The following is a 14,233-nucleotide window of genomic DNA, read 5'->3' on the forward strand; positions in this document are numbered from 1 at the left end:
GGGACAGGCGTTCAGTGGAAGAACGAGTTACCTGCGACAACGCTGACCGTTACAGGTGCTGAAGAACTTTCACCGCTTCCAGACTTTGGTTCACAGCAAAGGTCGAACTCAGATTTAAACTGTATTCTGAGAGGAACATCCTCTCCCTCATAACTCTTCTCCTTCTCTTCACCATCTTCAACATACCACACTGTCGTCTGCGTGGAGGCAAACATCCGGCCGAAGCCCATCGCTTTAAAAAGCATCGGCTGCTTCTTTACGATGACATTATTCCCCGCTCTCTCTTTGGTATCCAGCTCTGCAGGTTCAGGTCAGGAGGACAAACAACTATAAGAACATGGTGGAAGTGGAGCTGTTGTGTCACAGCAGCTGCAGCTCAGTGGGTCGTTTTTCCTACATCTGGATGCTGAACGGAAGTGAGATCCCCTCCCAGAAGAAGGATCACCTGAAGGTCCATTTGAGTCCCGCAGAGTTTGTCTCCTGTGCTTTGGAAGGACATCTTCAGCACCCATCTCCGCCGCTGTGTGAGTTTTCCTTCATTCTTATTGGAAAACCAAACAACCTGAAGAGTCCAGCCTGAAGCCGTCATCCTGCCGTCCACTTGCAGGGGAAAGTTAAACATGCTGACTTGTAACTGCATGTCTTTTGTTTCCACATCTTCACCCCCAGATGCTCTGGATGTCCCCCGGGTGTCGTTCAGTGCTGCTGACATCCTGGAGGGCAGCTCAGTGACTCTGACCTGCCTTAGCGCTCTGGGGGAGACAGTGAAGTACCTCTGGTACAAGATTGGAAGGGAAAACACCACGGTGGGCGCAGAAAGACAACTCCTCCTCAGTCCAGTTCGGAGCTCAGACTCCGGGAAGTATTACTGCACCGTTGAAAATGTGCCGGGGTTGAAGTCGTCTGAGGCCGTCCACATCGATGTGAAATGTGAGTCGAAGAGGTTATTTGACAAAACTACATCCATTAAAGTCTGTCCCTCGTAAACTTGTTGCTGGGCTTGTTGCTGCTCAGGTCATGTGGGTAAACATCACCTTCAAACATCACCGCCCACATACTTCCCATGTCTGCTTTACGTTGGTCAGCAATTCGTCCCCCTTGAGGGCAGTTCAGAGGTCCGTTTCAGACAATGACTAACATGGTGCCGGTGGAGGAGCTGGGGATGATGTACATTCTAAGAAAGAACTAGAAGAGGCACGTGGACGGAGAAGTCTTCTCCCTTGTTTTACGGGGGGAATCATGTCGTGTTCATCGTCATTTTCATTTCCGTTCCTGCCGCTGGTTGTACGTTCGCATACAGTGCAAAACTCCCTCCAGGACTTCTGGTAGTTCTGGTGGCTGGAACATGTAGGATTACACAGGAAATGAACGCAGATGACAGACAGAAGGCTCTGTCTGAATACCGATTTAATGTAGACCATCAATGACATTTAACCGGCAACCAAACAATAAAGGACCAGTAAGTCATGGCTGTGTGACCAACTTTCTCTTCATCTTTATCTGTGAAGTCCAGTTGAAAAGTCGGTAAAGTTCGTTCGTCAGCAATCTGAACGTCCTTTCGGTGTCTCTCCACTTCCCAGATTCAGTGAAAGCAATGGCAGGAGTACGGGTCGCTGCCCTATTTTTTATGGTCCTGAATTCGGTCCTGGTGTTCCTGTTTCTCAGGTAAGTGGCTCAAGGTTGACACCCAAAGGCTTTCCCTTGAGTTTAACATGAGTACTCAAGATCTGGTCTTTCCTGCCTCCCAGAAAAAAGATGTTCTCCAAACAACCGTCTGGGCATCAAGTGGAACCGGACGGGGAAGCAGAGGTGAGGAACCAGATCTTCCTCAAACCTCCTTGACCAGCAGACTGAAGCCCCTCCGTCTCCTCAGGAACACCTGTACCAGAACCCCTCGGCGGGAGCAGGAGCAACGGCAGCAGGGCCGGACGGTGACCTTGCACACTCCACTGTGACCTTCAAGAAAAGCCATGAAGAACCCGTCTACTCCAACGTCCTTCGAACCAAAGGCCTCGGCCTGAGCGGTGAGGATGAAGAGAAGGAAAGGGATGAGGATTAGGTGGAGTACAGTGTTATCAAATCTCCAGGGTGAGTCCTGGAGATTCTCCCAGGACCCCCTCTGTTGCCGAGAGCCTGCTTTTCATTGGTGGTTGCTACGGTAACGCCGACAGCTTTTAGAACGCAGACCTTCCCCCTCATGTCGTAAGTGCGCCGCTGCTGTGCGATAAAGGCCAAAGTCTGTCGGGCCATGGAGGGTTTGTCACAACCAGGGACTTTGTCTAAAACTGTAAGATCTTTTACTTTTGACACTTCCATGAAGCTCTTGCAGGACATTGTTAATCCCCTGCATGAAACCTGCGAGCAGTAGGCGGGTCCTCCGAGCAGCGTCCGGGGAGCAGCCGTGGATTCGCTGCCTTGCTCACCGACTCTCCGGCAGGCCAGAAGAAGAACGGGAATCCACCCATTCAACTGCTTTCTTTGTTGCTCCTTCCTACAACCCATCCATCATCTACGCTTATCCTGCCCTCACTATTTTAAAATAAAGAGCATTTCAAACTCACTGAACAAGTGACTAATGTGTCACTTACTTCCTACTTCAGCCCATCAATAAATTATTATTAACATCCATCCATCTTCCCTCGTTTAGCCGGAATCAGGTGGCAGGGGCAGCAGCCGGAGCAGTGAGGCCAAGACCTCCTTCTCCCCCGCCATATGGTCCAGCTCCTTTTGGGGACCCCAAGACGTTCCCAGGCCAGCCTGGAGACATGGTCTCTCCAGTGTGTCCTGGCTCTTCCCCAAGATGGACATGCCTGGAAAACCTCCCCTGCGAGGTGTCCAGGAGTCCCCGCATCGGACTCCTCTCCTCTACTTCGAGCTCCTCCCAGATGACCCAACTTCTCACCCCGTCTCTAAGGGAGAGTCTGGCCACCCTGCGGAGGAAAGTCCCTTCGTCCGCTTCTTTCATCTTGTTCTTTAGGTCACTCAGTTGACAGCGCCGCCCCTCTCTTCACCCGAGTGTCCAGGACACGCCACCGCAAGTCCAACGATTCGGTCCGGCTACCGCCTGGCTCACGCTGCGCCCCTCGACCCTTCCTGTGGGTGGTGAGCCATCATTATCATCGACATCTTGTCGAAATCAACTTATTGCGGCAACTGAATTTAAGGGGGTTGTTAGTCGCAGGATTGCAACTAGCTAATGACACCCCATGAACATAACAACCCCCTTTGACCGAGTTTCTGGCCATCAACTCGTCCATTTCCGTAACAAGCTACCATAACCTAGACCCGCCCAAAACAAGTATATTCAGAAACTTCAGAGGCCTCTGTGATGAGGGCTGACACGCCTGCAAGTGAAGAAATTCAAGTCCAGTTGCCCCGATAAGAAGATTTCAACAAGAGTTCACCTCGAGCCGGGTGACTGAGAACCTCCAGTCATCACCAACATCAAGAGAAGGACAAGAAGGTCTTCTAAGTCCCAGTTTGGATCGTCCGACCGTGTTTCCTCCAACCAGCTGTCAGTACAAACCTGATAAGGGTTTCAGTGAAGCCTCCTTAAATTATTTCACTGAAGGTACCTTCTCAGATTCCTGCCACACCTGTTAGACATTGAATATGAAACAAAGTCCAAGAACGGCTAGTAGGTAGCAGTGCTTCCCTTCCTCACCTCCAATAAGGTGGAATTGTGCAGCGTTCAGGGAACAAACCTTAGGATAGGAGATAGCACCTCCACATCTGCTGTTTGATGAATGTTCTGGAGGAAAATGACTACATTTAGCAAACTTCCTAAAACTTCTGCAGTAACTTAATGTGACCATGAGGGAGAAACAAAGCAGTGTCCACAGCAGGATCACTGAGGAGTGGCTTTTTATGCTCAAAGACTCAAAGTCAGTGTTTAAATACCAAAACATCACATTTATTCACAAAATACTTTCATGACAAGCAATGGAGAAGGAGGAATTAAAAACCTAGAGTGTAAAACTGGACCGCACAGTTTTGAACAGTGTTCATACAAATAGAGATCTCACAGACACTAACTAAACTAAACTAACTAAAATGTAAATAAACAGTGCAGGAAATCACTCACCTGTGGATATTAAGATGTTTACTAGATGTTTACTGTCCACTGGACTCAGGAGATGGACATATAGATGTGCGATCAGGTGACCAGATCCAGCCAATCAGCGAGCAGCTGCTCATCTCCTGATTCCAGACGCAGGTGAGTCTAGCCAATCATCTGGCGCCATCTAGTGGCGAGACTTTGCTACGACAGCTGATTGGCTCCGAGGTGCTCCAGATATATGGCTTTATTTCTACCACAGTCGAGCTTCATTCTTTAGCTCACAGCTTTCTAGCAACCCTGTTGTGTCCCTTAGCTTAGTGCGTTAGCATGAAACCTTCTGTTACAAGAGTTAAAATGAAATACACAAAAGGTAATAAATCGATAAAAGAGTGTTTCCTCCCCGTCGGGGAATCGAACGCCAGTTTTTTCCGCATGACAGGTGAAGATACTGTCCAGTAAACTAACATAGAGACACATTGACAGACTGTAAAAATCTCAAAAGATAACTTTTAACGGTTTGTTCCTCACTGACCCTTGTCCCTTCCAACTGCCTGCAACCTGTAAATAAAACGTGCATCTACTTCTTCAGTCTCTATGAATATGAGCGGTTTAATGAATTCACTAAAACCTTAAAATATCCATCTTCATTCAGTGGATTCGACACACCTGAGCCAATCTGCCTCCTGAAATGAATCTTGCAAAGCTAAAAAGACCAAATCCTTGGATGCAACTTATCAATATATCTGGGAAATGCTTCCCTCTTCATCTCCATGACAAACATTGCAGAATTAGGAATTTAAAGACCAGCCTGTAACCTTTGGCATGTTAGGAGAAAAGATTCAAGAGATTCAAAGCATTGATTGTCGTAGTGTAGAAACGGGTTTTCCTGCAAGGTGAAATTCCTACTTTGCTGTCCGCAGTGCATCTGGATATGAATTAATGAGAAACAATGATCACCTTTTGCAGCCTCGCTGTTTCGCGGATCTTTTTAATGCTTATTTTTTACGGTAGACCAACAATCTCCGGGCCTTGTCTCTGTACAACTTGCCAAATTTAAGTTTGCAAATTTTCTCCATGATGAGGACGAAACGTTCCGCGCCGGCAAAGGCACCCGACGACGCGCCCAAATTTAAGAGGAAGTTGTTAACTATCCCAGAAAAAGAGAAACTTGTGGACATGCTGAATGAAGGTCGCAGGTATGCAGCTGGAGGGCGTCGTTACCGAATAAATGAATCTTCGGTTTGTTACATAAAATAACGAGGACGACGGCGGCGATAAATTTTAACAAGGATGCAACAAGGGTTGTGAGCGTCTGCAACGAGACCACGGCAAGGATGGAGTCGGCTTTAGCTTCATGACGGCGGGAAAAACAACATTATACTGGATGCAAATGTTATCGACAGGGTTTGAAGTGTTTTAGATGAACGTCGGAATATATGTGTCTGATATTAATAAGATGGAATCGAGGTTGTTTGGTCATTAAAGAAGTAAACAAAGAGTGTTTCCTCCCCGTCGAGGAGTGTTTCGCAGACAGGTGGAGATACTGTCCACGATACGAACGTGAGATGAAGATGATCTGAGAAGATCCAGCTGACCAGGATTCTCCTTTTAGTTGTAAATTGAGAAATCATGACAGGCATCCGGCAGGTTTCCGTAGTGTAGTGGTTATCATGTTCGCCTCACACACGAAAGGTCCTCGGTTCAAAACCGGGCGGAAACATTTTAAACTGTAACCAGGAGAATTTGGCATTTATTTTGGTCCCTTTTTGGATCATCTGACTGAGTTTCCTCCACAAGTCAGAAGAAGAGGAGCACTCACCTGTGGATATTAAGACTTTTCCTCTCAGGCTTCCCAGTCCGCTGGGCACAGGTGTGCAATCATGTGACCACGTCTGGCCAATCACCAAGCAGCTGCTCGTCTCCACATTCCAGGAGCAGGTGAGTCGAGTTTGCAGCAGGAAGGAGAACCAGGCGTTTCAGCCAATCTTCTGGCTTCATCTCCAGCTCTGGGGTGTTTTCTCACCCTCTGCTGGACACCAGTGGAATTACAGCTCCAAGCTCATCCTGAATGACCAACAAGTATCCAGCTTTGTATGCAGACCCCCATGAAGAACAAAATCACTGGACCCAACTTTCCTTTGCCTGGACATCAGGAAGGGCCAAGGAGGCTGGGTTCGGTTTGAACCGGATGGTAACCGGAGCAGGGGACCTCAGGGATCTGATCCTCGGCTGCAGAACCTGACTCTTGTCAGTCCAGTTCAGTTTATTGTCCAAGTGGACACCCAGGTACTTATAACTGTCCACAATGTCCACCTCTGTACCCCTGATAGTGACAGGGGTCGGATGGGTCCTCTGTTTCCTGTAATCCACCACCAGCTCCTTTGTCTTAGACACGTTGAGCTGCAGGTGGTTCAGTCCACACCACTCCACAAACCTGTCCACCACGCTCCTGTACTCTTCTTCCTGGCCTCCGTTGATGCAGCCCACGATGGCAGAGTCATCTGAGAATTTCTGCAGGTGGCAGGACTGCGAGGAGAGCCTGAAGTCTGAGGTGTAGAGCGTGAACAGGAAGGGAGACAGGGGTTCAACCCGGTGGAAGAGGGGGTAGCCTGCCTCTGCCTTCAGGTGGGGAGATTGGTTTTGACTGTCGTTTTTAGAAATGCACCCAAAAACAGTTCAGTCTCCCAGTCTGGACTTCCCAGTCCACTGGGCACAGGTGTGCGATCATGTGACCACATCCGGCCAATCAGCGAGCAGCTGCTCGTCTCCACATTCCAGGAGCAGGTGAGTCGAGTTTGCAGCAGGAAGGAGAACCAGGTGTTTCAGCCAATCTTCTGGCTTCATCTCCTGGCGAGGCTTTGCAATGACACTTGTTTGGTTCCAAGGTGCTCCGTATGTCTTTGCCCGTCGCAAAATATGGCGAGAAAAATATAAATCGGACATAGAATTCTTCCCATAAAGTGTGAGGTGTCTCCGATGTGCTCTGAAAAAAAAAAAACAACAAACAAATTCCAACGTTATCACTATTGCAATAAAACCAATATGCTTAAACACCCTGGATTTCGGGAACAGCCTGCGGACGTATTAGAAGACAGACTGTTCTGTCTGGTGAATTAAAAAGAGGTTGATCAGAAAAAACACTTTTTTCTGGATAAAAGTGTTCACCACCGCCATTTCCACCCATTTTGTAAAATCTACCACCATCTGTCCCTCTGCATTCCTATCCTGGATACCAAATCTGCCCATCACTTCTTCATCCCCTCTATTGCCTTCACCAACATGTCCATTGAAGTCTGCACCAATGACCGCTCCCTCATTTCTGGGAATATTCTGCATCACTTCATCCAACTCTTTCATGAACTTCTCCTTCTCTTCAGATTCACATCCCACCTGTGGTTCATAGCCACTTCCAATACTGAGCAGCACACCTTCAATTTCCAGTTTCAGACTCATAAGTCTATCTGACCTTCTTTTCACCTCGAGGACGTTCCTAACAAACTCCTCCTTCAAGATAACTCCTACTCCATTTCTCTTCTTGTCAGTACCATAATAGTACAACTTAAAGCTGCTCCCAAGCTTCTAGCCTTACTACCTTTCCACCTGGTCTCCTGGACACACAGTATATCCACCTTCCTTCTCTGCATCATGTCCACCAACTCTCTACCTTTTCCTGTCATAGTCCAGATATTCAAAGTCCCTCCTCTCAGTCCCAGAATCTTGCCTTTCCTCTTCTCTCTCTGCTTCTGATGCTCATGTCAAAGTCAAACCAAATGGCTCCATTAGTTCATCAGGATGTATTTCGAGTTGTTTACGTGGAGAAACATATGAGCTGGAGATGATGAGTTTCCTCTCCGTCGGGGAAGCAAACTCCGCTCCTCCACGTAACAGGCAGAGATACTGTCCACTATGCTGTGGACAGTATGTGCAGTGGAATTACAGCTCCAAGCTCATCCTGACTTCTGTGCTGGTCACCGATTGTCCACAACTAACACCATGGTCAGGAATGAAGGCGTCCATATTTGCACTTGGAACCAAGACACCTGAGGCCACGGTTCTTCGATCGACCTTGTGGTCGTGTTGTCGGACTTGAGGCTGCACATCCTGGACACTCGGTGAAGGGTAGGGCGGAGCTGATGACACTAGCTGTTGTTGTCCAATCATCTAGAAGCTCACCCTGACCACCTGGAGCCTTTCTCAACTCCTCCCTGAAAACCATGCAACACTCCTCCCTTTTCAGCTTCCACCACTTTGTCCTCTTCATCTTCCTTGTCACCAGAGTCATCCTACAAACCACCATCCTATGCTGCCTGCTTACGCTCTCACCAACAACTATGTTGGAGTCACTGATCCCTTTCAGGTCACCTCGTCTATACAAGATGTAGTCTACCAACTGTTAAAATTCGCGCGAGATTCACGCACGGGAACCCATCACGTGATGGCAAAAGTGCACCCAACTTTATTTTATTTTATTTTATTTTTTTAAACTGTATTTTTCCACTAACACCCCCAATGCACTAGCAATGACGAATCCCAGAAGGCCTGGAGGCCCAGTTCATGACACGGCCTGGTACCTAGTTGACCTCTTCTAAAGGCTGTGAAAAACAACTCCATATGAGGAAGAAACCTCGACCATCCAGATAGTGGTATAAATCACGGCCACTCCCTGAGGTCGGGGCTGAAATCTCCTCATCTGCACATCCGACTGGACGCACCTCAGCGGACGTCTAGAGAGGGTGAACGATCCCCTCGGGGTGACGTTCATTTCGGCCCGGGAATTCACGTAAGAGTATTTCTTGACCTCTAATAAACCATGTTAGAGAGAGATCCTAATTCGTGCCGGTCTAAGTTGAAGCCTGTAAAGAGGAGACCGAGGTTATCGCAAGAAATAACACAGACAAGTGACTATTCTTTTGAGCTCTGCAGAGGGGGAGACTCAGCGCTCTTTGGACGCAAGATCCAGAGAATCCCACCGAGTTCCTCCTTGCTCGGCCTTTTATCGTGTGAATGTGTGTTGGTGGTGTTGACAAGATCATATACAGGGAGAGGGTGATTCCTGTTTCCATTCAGGGGGGTAAGTTCCTTATCAGGGGGTAGGTTGCCATTTGCTTTGCAGTCATTTGGCAGACGCTTTCATCCGACGCGACATACAGTGGAGGTGCTGAGGATTGAACCCGGGACCTCATGCTTGCGCTCTACCACTGAGCTGCAACACCTTCATGCTTACTTGAATATACAATCATGGGTGCAGGTTCCTGTTTGAGGACAAAGGCCATTTGTGCTCACACGTCTGGCTGTCTTCATGTGAGTAGTGGAAATAACATCGCTATGAATATAGAGAGAAAACTAACATTTCCCTCCTGTTTATGAGACTACGAACAATGTTAAACACTTCGGCATCATCACACCATGTTAGTACAAAGTTTAGAGATAACACTTCATACAACATCATCGTCGTCTTTCACAGTCGAATTATTACAGGTATGTTTTTCTAACTCACTCACAGGCAGTTGCTCATATGTTTGTCCAGTGTAGTGAGTCCTTGGTCGGGTCTGCACTGCTATCATCGCCATCTGGACAAAGGCTGCGGAAGCCATTTTAGCAATCGTGCTTCTCGAACACGGAATAATGCACATAGTGAACAAACAAAACAGGATAAGAATCACAATTACAGGTGTAAGGCATTTTAAAATGATTTGTGACCAAGTTCCGTTTACAATCCCTCCAAGAGGGTCAAACTGTGGAAATGGTGTTAAAGTATCACTGTCCTCTTTACCCTCCGGCTGGTTCTTCACCATTTTGAGATGGTCCTTCTTTCTCCTCAGACTTGTCATCGTTTGTCTCTGCCTTCTCCTGCTGGGTCGGGTTCTCTTGTTTTGTCGGCTCATCCTGGATCCCTCCAAGCTAGACGGCTCGGGATCCGGCGGTTTCTTCACTGACGCAGCCGATGCCTTGAGACGAGTAAGACTGTCCTTCTTGCTCCCCTTTGTAGTCAGCCTTCCCCACCAGCCAGTGTCGGTGGGATCCACAGGGAGTACCTTACAGTGGGATTGATGAGTCCAAGTGGATCCTTCCGCAATTTTCACTGCGGTCGGTGTGGTTAGAAGAACTTGGAACGATCCTTCCCGGCGTGCTGAACTCCAACAGCTTCTCTTTATGACTTTCACAAAGATCCAATCACCAACTCGGACCTTCACCTGTGGAGCAGTTTGAGATTCGGGCAGATCATTTGTGTCTGTTACATCTCGTTATCTTTGTGTTTTTCCATTTTTTCTACCATGTATTCCACTATGGAGTCTTCTGTGAGGGCCGTCTCTAGGTCTGGATGTGTAATCAGTAACTTGAATGGTCGACCATGTATTATTTCAAAAGGATATTGTGGATCTGGAAACCCTCCTTTCTTTGGCCTTAAGTTTGCTTGAGCATTATGTTTAATGCATGTTATACATTGTGCACAAAAATGTCCTAAATAGTAATTTAGGTTAATTGTATAGAAGTGTTGTGATATAAGTACCCCCATCCCTCCTGTTGACACATGGCAAGGCCCATGAGTCAAAATAAGAGCTGCTGTTTTAGATAATGATTTCGGTAGGATGGGTTTTTCATTTATCACCAAAATTCCACTGAGGTCTGTTGCTCCTCTCTTGAGCCAGGATGGTCTTTCAGCAGCTGATGCATTCTCCTGAGCATCCTTTAGTACGTCACTGTCAATTAATGATGGTGTGGAAGGTGTTTGTTTTGCTGCTTTCTTTGCTATTTTGTCAGCGAAGGTGACCAGTGGCCTGTTTTACCACAATGCCAGCATGTGTCCTCTTTCTGTCTATTTAGTTTTTTCTCACTTCCACTTGGATATTTAAATCTTCCTCTACTTCCTGTCTGGGGTCTTTGTTCTCTACGATTTCCTTGAAACATGACCAAATCTTCGTCATCATCATCTTCCATTACATAAACTGATGTTTCTTTTGTTGTTTGTAATTTCTCCGCATGTCTTGCATATGCCATAACACTTTCTACTGTTGCTGTTTCCCAATCGATCAGACGTTTCTTTACCCATGTACTTATTTTTGGATCATATCCTCTTAGCAGACCAAGCTTCAGGTGTTGTTGGTAGGGAGAGTCATTCAGCTCATTGAATTCTAATCCGCTATGGTTTCTAAATTTTCCTTCATACCGGAAATGAAACCGTGGAACGGTTTCTCCTGTTTCTTGTTTGCATGCTGCTAACTGTGCATGGCATGCAGTGGTCACATGCAGTGGTCTTGCTCTGTTTAATACTGCTTGTACAGCAGCCAGATAATCTCCAGCCATAGGACCATCTGTTGGATGTTGAAAGATGTCTTGTTGGAGATTTCTTCCTGTGTAATCACCTCTACATCTTGCCCATTTTAATTGAAAAACAAGTTTGAATATTTGTTCTAACTCCAATCCATTCAATCTATATGATTCAGCGAACTGGAAAACTGCATCTTGGAATGGTCCCCCAGCCACCCTCTGGTTTAGGCAGAGCTGCTGCAGCTTCTTTTGCCTCAGTATGTGACCATGGTCTGTGCACATACATGTGAGGGTGATCCGCATCGTGCGGATTTGGAACTTGTATCATAGGATACATTCCAGCCTCATCTACATTATAGCTTTTGTTAAGGTTCTTTCTCCGTGTGTTGTGTGGATGTGTTGGTTTTTCATTTAATTGTTCTTGCTCATTTTTGTGTATGTCCTCATATGCTGGCAGCTTCTTAAGATCAGGGTATAATGGCTCTGGAACCCCTCCCACTGCACCTTGTGGCATCTCCTGTGGTGGGAGTTGCTGCAGCACAGCTTTGACGACTGTTTCATTATCCTCCTTCTGTACAAACATAGTTTCTTTGCTATGATCTTTAATTTGTTCTTTTTTCTTGTTTTGTATACTTTGTGTTCGTATAGTGGCTTGTTCTATCCAGTTTTCAACTTTTCTTACTTCGTCAAGTTTTTTGTTGCTGTTTTTCTCGTTTTTGCATTTTTCATGTTCATCCATAAGTTTGTCTCGTATTATTTTTAATGATGCCAATCTTAATTTTTCATCCCAATTTGTATTTTTTTTTCCATTTTCTTACATATTGTACATTATCTGGATCCAATCTGTGCATGTATTTCACATCCCCTTCCAGGTCTTGTTCATTTTTACTACTGGAAGAGTTTCCCATTTTACACTACAGGTTGTTGTGGTTAACGATCAGTCACAATGTTCACAGAGATCATCGACTGTCAAGCTTCTACAGAACCTGGTGTTCTGCGGACACAGCCGTCACTGCAAACCAACTTTCTCAATTTTAACCACGACCAAAAAAAAAACAAAAAAACAAAAATAAAAATCAAACTTACTTCAGAGACTGACTCTAATCAGTATAAAAATCTCTTTGAAGTAACAACACACACACACTCACACACACACCCCAGTGCACTCTGCTATACTTTCTTTAAGCGGACAAAAGTATAAACCGTATCTACTTTCTTTTAATGGACAAAAGCATAAACCATATCTACTTTCTTTAGCGGAAAGAAGTATAAACCATACTCAGTCTGATAATTTGGGGTTTCCTCCTCGGCCTCCTCGGTCCGTTCAGATCCCGTCAATCCAGCGATGGCAGGTGTGAGGAGGAAGTTCTAACCACCGGCCAGGTAGAGAATTCACTCTCCGGGTCTTTGTCTCAGATCACTAGATCTGGCCGTCGACGGGCTTCGGCGTGTCCTCCTCCACCGGCCACTTGTTGGATGTGTTGGGATCCGGGTCACGGCGCCAAGTTTTGTTAGAGAGAGATCCTAATTCGTGCCGGTCTAAGTTGAAGCCTGTAAAGAGGAGACCGAGGTTATCACAAGAAATAACACAGACAAGTGACTATTCTTTTGAGCTCTGCAGAGGGGGAGACTCAGCGCTCTTTGGAGGCAAGATCCAGAGAATCCCACCCAGTTCCTCCTTGCTCGGCCTTTTATCGTGTGAATGTGTGTTGGTGGTGTTGACAAGATCATATACAGGGAGAGGGTGATTCCTGTTTCCATTCAGGGGGGTAAGTTCCTTATCAGGGGGTAGGTTGCCATTTGCTTTGCAGTCATTTGGCAGACGCTTTCATCCGACGCGACATACAGTGGAGGTGCTGAGGATTGAACCCGGGACCTCATGCTTGCGCTCTACCACTGAGCTGCAACACCTTCATGCTTACTTGAATATACAATCATGGGTGCAGGTTCTGTTTGAGGACAAAGGCCATTTGTGCTCACACGTCTGGCTGTCTTCATGTGAGTAGTCGAAATAACATAGCTATGAATATAGAGAGAAAACTCTAACAAACCACTCATCGCTAAAACAGTTCCTGACAGCGCTGATGTTTTTCTTGGATCACATCTGAACACAGCGGGACAACAAAGTCCGGTCCCGTGGTGGAGGCCGCAAAAACGGACACAACATTCTCCTACCTCTGCTCTTATAAGTTACCCTAAGTTCCTGTCTTTTCTGGACAAAAAGGGCTCACTGCAGCCCTTGTGACTCTGCTCTTTCACGTAACAAGCAGAGATACTGTCCACTATGCTGTCTGACAAGTCCAGCTGACCCTGATTCTCCATTTGCTTCTGAATAAAAAAATCACACGTGGACAAGACCTCTGCAGGTTTCTGTAGTGTAGTGGTTATCACGTTCGCCTAACACGCGAAAGGTCCCCGGTTCGAAACCGGGCGGAAACATTTTAAACTGTAACCAGGAGAAGTTGGCATTTTTTTGGTACCACTTTGGATCATCTGACTGAGTTTCCTCCACAAGTCAGAAGAAGAGGAGCACTCACCTGAAGATATTAAGACTTTTCCTCTCAGGCTTCCCAGTCCACTGGGCACAGGTGTGCGATCATGTGACCACATTCAGCCAATCGAGCAGCTGCTCATCTCCACATTCCAGGAGCAGGTGAGTCGAGTTTGCAGCAGGAAGGAGAACCAGGCCTTTCAGCCAATCCTTTGATTCATCTCCAGCTCTGGGGTGTTTTCTCACCTCTGCTGGACACCAGTGGAATTACAGCTCCAAGCTCATCCTGACTTCTGTGCTCATCAAGGATCTTCCACAACTAACACCATGGTCAGGCAGAAAGGTGTCCATATGTGCACTTGGAACCAAGACACCTGAGGCCACGGTTCTTCGATCGACCTTGTGGTCGTGTT

The 14,233-nt window shown here is 46.7% G+C and overlaps 1 protein-coding gene and 1 non-coding gene across 3 annotated transcripts in view; one reads left to right on the forward strand and one right to left on the reverse strand.

Moving 5' to 3' along the window:
* Positions 1–14,233, reverse strand: part of LOC147228530 (cytokine receptor common subunit beta-like) — a 176,375-nt gene that overhangs the window by 126,257 nt on the left and 35,885 nt on the right. Inside the window, exon 1 of one of the 2 annotated variants that reach the window (XM_086156638.1) lies at positions 187–346. The exons of the other annotated variant lie outside the window; for it this stretch is intronic. The gene's annotated coding sequence lies outside the window, so the exon portion shown is untranslated. Of the gene's footprint in view, positions 1–186; positions 347–14,233 lie in introns of those variants that run through there. 2 annotated transcript variants of the gene reach the window in all.
* Positions 13,696–13,768, forward strand: trnav-aac (transfer RNA valine (anticodon AAC)). The gene has a single exon. It is a non-coding gene; the product is annotated as a tRNA-Val (tRNA).

This window comes from Fistularia commersonii, chromosome 12 (genome assembly GCF_037954325.1).
Source record: "Fistularia commersonii isolate RoL2024-O1a breed Wild chromosome 12, RoL_Fcom_v1.0, whole genome shotgun sequence".
In the NCBI taxonomy this organism is placed as follows: domain Eukaryota; kingdom Metazoa; phylum Chordata; class Actinopteri; order Syngnathiformes; family Fistulariidae; genus Fistularia; species Fistularia commersonii.